Source organism: Poecilia formosa, unplaced genomic scaffold (assembly GCF_000485575.1).
Source record: "Poecilia formosa unplaced genomic scaffold, Poecilia_formosa-5.1.2 Scaffold489, whole genome shotgun sequence".
NCBI lineage: Eukaryota > Metazoa > Chordata > Actinopteri > Cyprinodontiformes > Poeciliidae > Poecilia > Poecilia formosa.
Genome location: NW_006800428.1, coordinates 106,318 through 113,129, shown reverse-complemented (window position 1 = coordinate 113,129; position 6,812 = coordinate 106,318). Strand labels below are relative to the sequence as shown.

Genomic DNA, 6,812 nt, shown 5'->3' with positions numbered 1-6,812 from the left:
AGGCTGAACTTCAAACAGATCAGCTGGTTCTGATTTTAAGCTTCTTACTGCTGGAAAATAAGATGTAAAGGCAACATTTTGCTCCTGTTTATGAAAAATGTAAAAATATTTCTGTAGATTTTTTTCAGTATTACATAATTTAGCTCAGAGACTCGTGACTTCAGTTTGTCTTTATTTCTTTCAGGTTTCTAATATTATCTCCTTAAACCACTTTTCACTTCCACTGATCCACTAGGCCAGTGTTTTTCAACCACTGTGCCGCGGCACACTAGTGTACCTTGAGTGATCGTCAGGTGTGCCATGGAAATTATCAAATCTCACCTCCCGTATTTTCTGGACTATAAGCTGCTACTTTTTTCCTACACTTTGAACAAGCGGCTTTTCTGTGGATTTTTCTTCAACCACCAGGGGGCTCTTTAGCAGGAAGTGAATCATTGGAAGTCAAAGTTGGAAATCAAAGAAGAATGCGCTAATATTCATTTAGAACAAGCACATGCTAGCAGCACGACTGAGAAACGTTTTCAAACTCATAAGATGCAGCTTCTAAGTTGAGGAGTATTGATCTGGCAGCACAGGAGGGAAATAAAGCCGCTGCACCTAAACTCGGTGTGAATGAAACCGGATTTGGAGACGGAGAACTGCGTCCTTAATATGTCCAGCAGTTATTAGGACGTAGCCCTCTGCTGCCCTCTGCTGGGTCCTTATGGGAAACCGAGAGCGGCAGAGATAACAGCGGCCTGTAGCCCGGTGCGGCTGATGTATGTTCGTTTCCAGGGGGCTTCAAAAAATTAGAAGGTACGGTTTATAGTATGGTGCGCTCATAGTCCGGAAAATACGGTAATTGGTCTTAGATTTTTTTGAAAACGAATTAATTATCTGCAAATGATGCCATCTTTGAGTGTCTTTGCTGTAGTAGTGACTAGCGGCGTAATCATGTCATTTTCTTACCACTAGATGGCAGCAGGTACAGAGCATTTTACATTAAAACAAGAGAATTAGTGATGCATGAATGTTACGACATTCATGCATCACACAGACAGTGTTGTGGCTGTTCAGGTGTATTTTTGAAGTGGACATGTTAAGTGCAGTTTGAAATAAGAAATGTAAAATATGATAAAAATAAATGTATGTGTTTATTTGATTCCTACTCAAGACACTTTGATAAGAATGACTATATATATAATATAGGTAGCTACAGAGTATCTTTGTTTACATTTTTGGTTGGTGGTGTGCCTCGTGATTTTTTCAATTAAAACGATGTACCTTGGCTCAAAAAAGGTTGAAAAACACTGATCTATGGCACTAATAACAGAGATCATTTTTCATTTACCACTGTAGCATTTTGGCTAACATTGAAAACATTTAGCTAGCTCGCTTAGCTTCCCCTAAGATAATTTATTTAGATGGATAGTGAAGTGCTTATTTATTGGAATGTCTTGTAAAATTTCAGTTCAATGTCTTGTTGACATTTTGGGCAACACAGTCATTGAACTATATACTCTGTTATAGCAAATCAGTATGGTTGAATTTAGCGCTATAGCATTAGCTTCTGCTAAATACCATGTTGGTGTAGCGTGTTAGCATTAGCTTCTGCTAAATACCATGTTGGTGTAGCGCTATAGCATTAGCTTCTGCTAAATACCATGTTGGTGTAGCGTGTTAGCATTAGCCTCTGCCAAATACCATGTTGGTGTAGCGTGTTAGCATGATCAGATTTGTTCCACTAAATTGTAGCCGATATTTTTGCAGCCTGATTGTTCATGTTGCATTTTATGCGACTTTTACTGATTGGCCATAATTCTGCACCAGAAGAAGCCAGATGTTGTAAATCACAACGTAAACAACGGCTAAAGCTAGTAGTGGCAGCACTTTAGAAAGAGGGTGGCTGAAAGCAGATGCACACCACACTTTTCAGATATTTATTATTTTTCCTGCAGGTCTGAGGTGCGTTCCTGACCCTTCACTCCTGAATCTGATTGATTATCAGATCTAACATGTAAAATGCCCAAAACGTGACAGAATGAGTAAAGTTGCTCTGAGTTCTGGCGGGTCTTTGCTGATCCGCTCGGCTTCCAGACCCTCAGGGTTGTTTAATTGATCGTTGCACTGATCTGATTGGCTGATTCTGATCCCGTTAAAGCCGTCGGCCGCTCCAGAGCCGACTGTCTGAGTTATGGAGGCGCTGCTGTAATCTGATTGGAGGACATTATGATGATGTAACGATGTCTGTCCCGTTCTGACTGCCACCGCCTTCAGACAGTTGTGGGTTGAAATCCCAGCAGGCAGAATGCCTGGGTTCGTCGCAGACGTGTTTTTATTGTCGTTCTTTTGACTTATGACCTTTTAAAATAATGTATTTATTTACTGAAGCTCCTTTCAGACGCCATTAATCTTCCAGCCACTGAAGCCATTACTCCTGCTCCTAATGCTGCCGTCTGTAGCGTTTTGCTGCAACAACATTACCAGATGTAACCTAATAAACTTTATTTATTCTTCATGACACAATAACCGGCCATCAGCCGCAGCAGTAGCAGTCAGTTCCCCATCACCTGCACAAGCTGACACATTTTATTGTTACCTTTAAAACGACTAAATGTTTTATTATTGAAGTTTTTCCTCCTGGTTTGGTTATTATGATGCAACAGGAAGAAGAAAAAATGTCTTTAAATGATGGTTTCATTTATGAAAGGAAGAAGCGTCCAGAGCCACAGAAACCTGATCATTTCTGTTTTTCCATCTTCTGTTGTCTGTCAAATATTTTTAATGTTCCGTTAATCTACAGGAGTGACAAGTTTTTATTGTTTTTCATTTAATTGCAAAAAGAACATAGTAAATATGAAAACTGACATTTAAGGGGTTAATAAATTATGTGCAACACACAAAATAAATAAATGTGTGATGATCACTGGCTGAAGTTAAATCCGACTAAACTTTGATTGTTTTACATCAGTTCGAATTACCAAAGTTATTTCTATTTCTTAAAAACTCCAGAAGAAAATTTGTTTGAATTGTTTAAATGTGATGAATATTTATTATTCTTAAGGCTCAGTGACTTACTGATCATATTATATTTTTTATTAAGCAAATTTATTATAATTAGGGGATTTTTGTGAAATTAGACAAATTTCAAAACATAAAATTTAGTTTTATTTTGTCCCTGCTGCAGAATGAAGAATGTTATCATAATACTGATAAAAAATGAAGTAGAAATTATTTCACTTAAAACATTTTTCCTTGTTTTAAGTGAAATAATCAGGAGTCGAGTTTAATGCTGGACGGATTTCCATGCAGCTGATCAGCAGTGAGGCTTTGTGTGTGTGTGTGTGTGTGTGTGTGTGTGTGTGTGTGTGTCTGTAACCCCGGCAGAGCTGTTCCTCTCTCTGTCGGATTAGCCCCATCCATCCAGTGTCAATGGCTGTCTTGTTGAGAAAATCAGTGGGTAAACACGGCTGACAGGGAGAGACAGAACAGTGAGTGTGTGTGTGTGTGTGTGTGTGTGTGTGTGTGTGTGTGTGTGTGTGTGTGTGTGTGTGTGTGTGTGGTGTGTGAGTGAGTGTGTCGGGGGTGAATATATGTGTGTGTTAGGTGGTGGATCGGCGGCTGATTACTCATACAAATAGACTCCCTGGTCTCTTTGGAAATCTGTTTTCTCTCTGTTCACCTTATCTCCTCTCCTTCTTCTGTCCCTCCTATATTTACTCCCCTCCCTGCTGTCTCCGAGGACCACCCCGCGCCCCGTGCCTCCCCATCCCTCCTCTGGTTTTCCCCGCCACCTGTCCTGCTGTTCCCACTTTGTCCCCATCAATCACTGCAGCATTGTGTCCTGGATGTTATATAGAGTGACTTAATATCCCCCCCTTCATCTCTATTCACTCCTAAAATCATTCTCCATGAGGGTCCAACCCTGCAGCTTCACATATGACCATGAGTGTGTNTGTGTTAATCCCTTTTCAATGGGAAAAGATTTTTAAACTCCCAGAGAATAAAAATCTGGCCTGCATTTGTAAAATCCGTCAGACATTTCAGGATCTACCTGCTGGAGGAAACACCTGAGCAGCTCAGGATCCTCACTGAGGCCTAAAATACCTTTTAAAAATGAAAACATGTTTTTGTTTGTGTTGCTAAAAATGAAGGTGGAAACCAGAAATCCTTCAGTCGTTTTCACAAGCTGGCTGGATTCCTAAAGATCTGATGATAAACGTGACTCATCAGGAATATGATTAAACCAAATCGTCACACGGTGTAGAGATGACCTTATGACCTTTCCCAGCAGCAGTTTCTGATGCCTTTCCACCCTGGCGTTGTGTTCAGACTGGCGAACCGCGATCTGCTCAGACTGATGATGGTTATCTGAACCTTTCAAATCGTCTTCAGATGTTTTCTGCTAAAATCCAGTTTGTTGAGTCAAACTGCAGCTCAGCAGTCGGTTCAGAAACCGTCCAGTAAATCAATCTGTGAGCCTGCTGGCAAACCAACCGGTTAGCCCATCTGCACCGGCTGGGGGAACCAATCAGTAAGTCAGTCAGTCAGAGCCTAAACACACACACACACACACACACACACACACACGCTGCCGGTTCCTTACAGCGGTGGCTCCCTGTCATGTGACTGGGTTGTTCTCTCCTCCCTCCCAGTCAGAAATCAATATGTGTGCGACTTTGTATCGACTGGGTAATGTCAGCGCGCTATTGGCTGTGAAGGCAGCCATGTTGCCAGGTTCACACATGCTGGAGTCTCTGCAGAAAGCCGAGTTCAGCCAGACGGAGCGTTTCAGTCAGGGTCTGGTTCAGAACCACACCGGATCACAGAGGATCCAACGGGACACAACCTGAAAATGTCTGACTTTGCTACATATTTATTTATATAACATAATAATAAATAAATCAATAAATATATAAATCAATAAATAAATCAATAAATATAATACAGCTGATAGAATATTCCTCCAATCCAGAACCGCACAGCATTCTGGGAGATGTAGGCAGAGAAAAGGCTTTAGCCGCTAAACCTCTCACAGCTAGCTGAGCTAGGTTGGTGGCATCAGCTAACTCGCTCTTTGGTTGCCTAGCAACAGCCTGTTGAGCAACTTGCGCCGCAGCAGTTTAAAGTTTCGTCTCATAGCTGCTTTAAAAAAAAACTGCATCGAGTGAAAACTGGATAAAACAGGAAATGTCACGGCATCAGCTTGGCAGAATTTCTGATATTTAAAACAAAAACTGATCAATAATTATTGATATTCACTGATATGAAACGCTTATTTTGTGGCAGCCATATTGTCCAGCCCTGCTGCAAGTAGCATTTTACCTCTAGCAGCCGAATCCGACCCAAATCTGATCTTTTTACCCAAAATAATCAGATTTTTAAAACTTCCACATGTGGAACTGAATCTTATCCGATAGTTTTCAAAGCGTCTGAGATCTAAACAGTCATGATCCATTTTATCCAACTTTTCATTGCGTCATTGAGCTGGTGCATTATGGGAGTTTAGTCTCATATAAATGAACTATGAACATTTATAAATAAATGTTTATTCTCTTTGAACTGAACTTTAAACATGTTTTTGTTAAAAATAACTTTTCTGACTGCATTTCACTGATTCAATTAACTGAAATAAGATTCATTTTACTTGGATTGGACCTTTTTGAGTAAAGAAAGAAACATAGCTTTAATATACAGTCAGAATATTTTAATATTTTACAGGTAATCATCTCTTTCTTCCTTATTTTTAGTTTTTACTCACTTGCCTCACATCATGACATCCTGCTTAACGTTTTAAATATGAATTTTGAGCCTGTCAGGAAGTCATTTTATGTATTTTTTTACATTATTTCTGTTCTAACATTGATCAGAGTCTTTTCTCTCTGGTGATAATCTGGATTATTTCTCCTCGTTCTGCTGGCCGCGGCGCCGTTCGCTCAGCCTCACATCAACGCTGCGACTGTTTCCAATTACCGCCAAATGAAACGCTCAGTCCTGCTGATAAATTGCCGATATATTAGCGGCGTTAATTAGCGGCCGTGCAGCTGTGGCGAGATGTCACTTCCTGTGTGAGGGGTGTGTGTCCAGCTGAGTGTGTGCGCCGGCTGCCTGTTGCATTGTGGGAGTCCATTATGCTGTCGCCTGCTGAATGGCTCCCATTGACTCGGCCTGACATTATAAGCTGCTGCTAATCTCTTCACTCCATATATTAGTGAAGCTCAACCTCCTTCTTCTTCTTCTGCTCCTGAAGCGGCTCAATCCGTCTCTGAATGAATCAGAGGGCAACAGTTTGGCTGTGAATATCTGTAAATAATTATTATAAATAAAACCAGTAACTTAAATCAAAATCATGAATCTTCTTAAAGGGCCAGAATGTTTTGATAAAACCCATTAAAAACTGTTAAAATATTAATAAATAGCTGCATTCAATGAGTTCTACTTAAAATTAAATAACATTAACAACTTTTCATGTTCAGTCATTTCAAGATTTCAGGATTATTTTGTGATTTTATTTATTTATTTTTTTGCAATTAAAATCATTGATTTACTTTAGGTGCTAATTTAGCAATATTTGCACTTCTGTACGACGGTAAATATGATTATTTTGTCACTTTAACGTCGATTATAGAGGCAGCAGAAATACGTAAGTTACTCAGCAGGTTGTTGCTAGGTAACCAAAGAGTGAGAGAGTTAGTACTCAGCAGGTTGTTGCTAGGTAACCAAAGAGTGAGAGAGTTAGTACTCAGCAGGTTGTTGCTAGGTAACCAAAGAGTGAGAGATTTAGTACTCAGCAGGTTGTTGCTAGGTAACCAAAGAGTGAAGGAGTTAGTAAG

The 6,812-nt window shown here is 40.0% G+C and overlaps 1 protein-coding gene across 1 annotated transcript in view; it reads left to right on the top strand.

The window, feature by feature from the left end:
* The first annotated feature begins 3,761 nt into the window (after positions 1 to 3,761).
* The window catches only part of LOC103156585 (WD repeat-containing protein 7-like), a 10,837-nt gene continuing 7,786 nt past the window's right edge, over positions 3,762 to 6,812 (top strand). The window contains exon 1 of the mRNA XM_007578700.2: positions 3,762 to 3,776. The gene's annotated coding sequence lies outside the window, so the exon portion shown is untranslated. The remainder of the gene's footprint in view (positions 3,777 to 6,812) is intronic.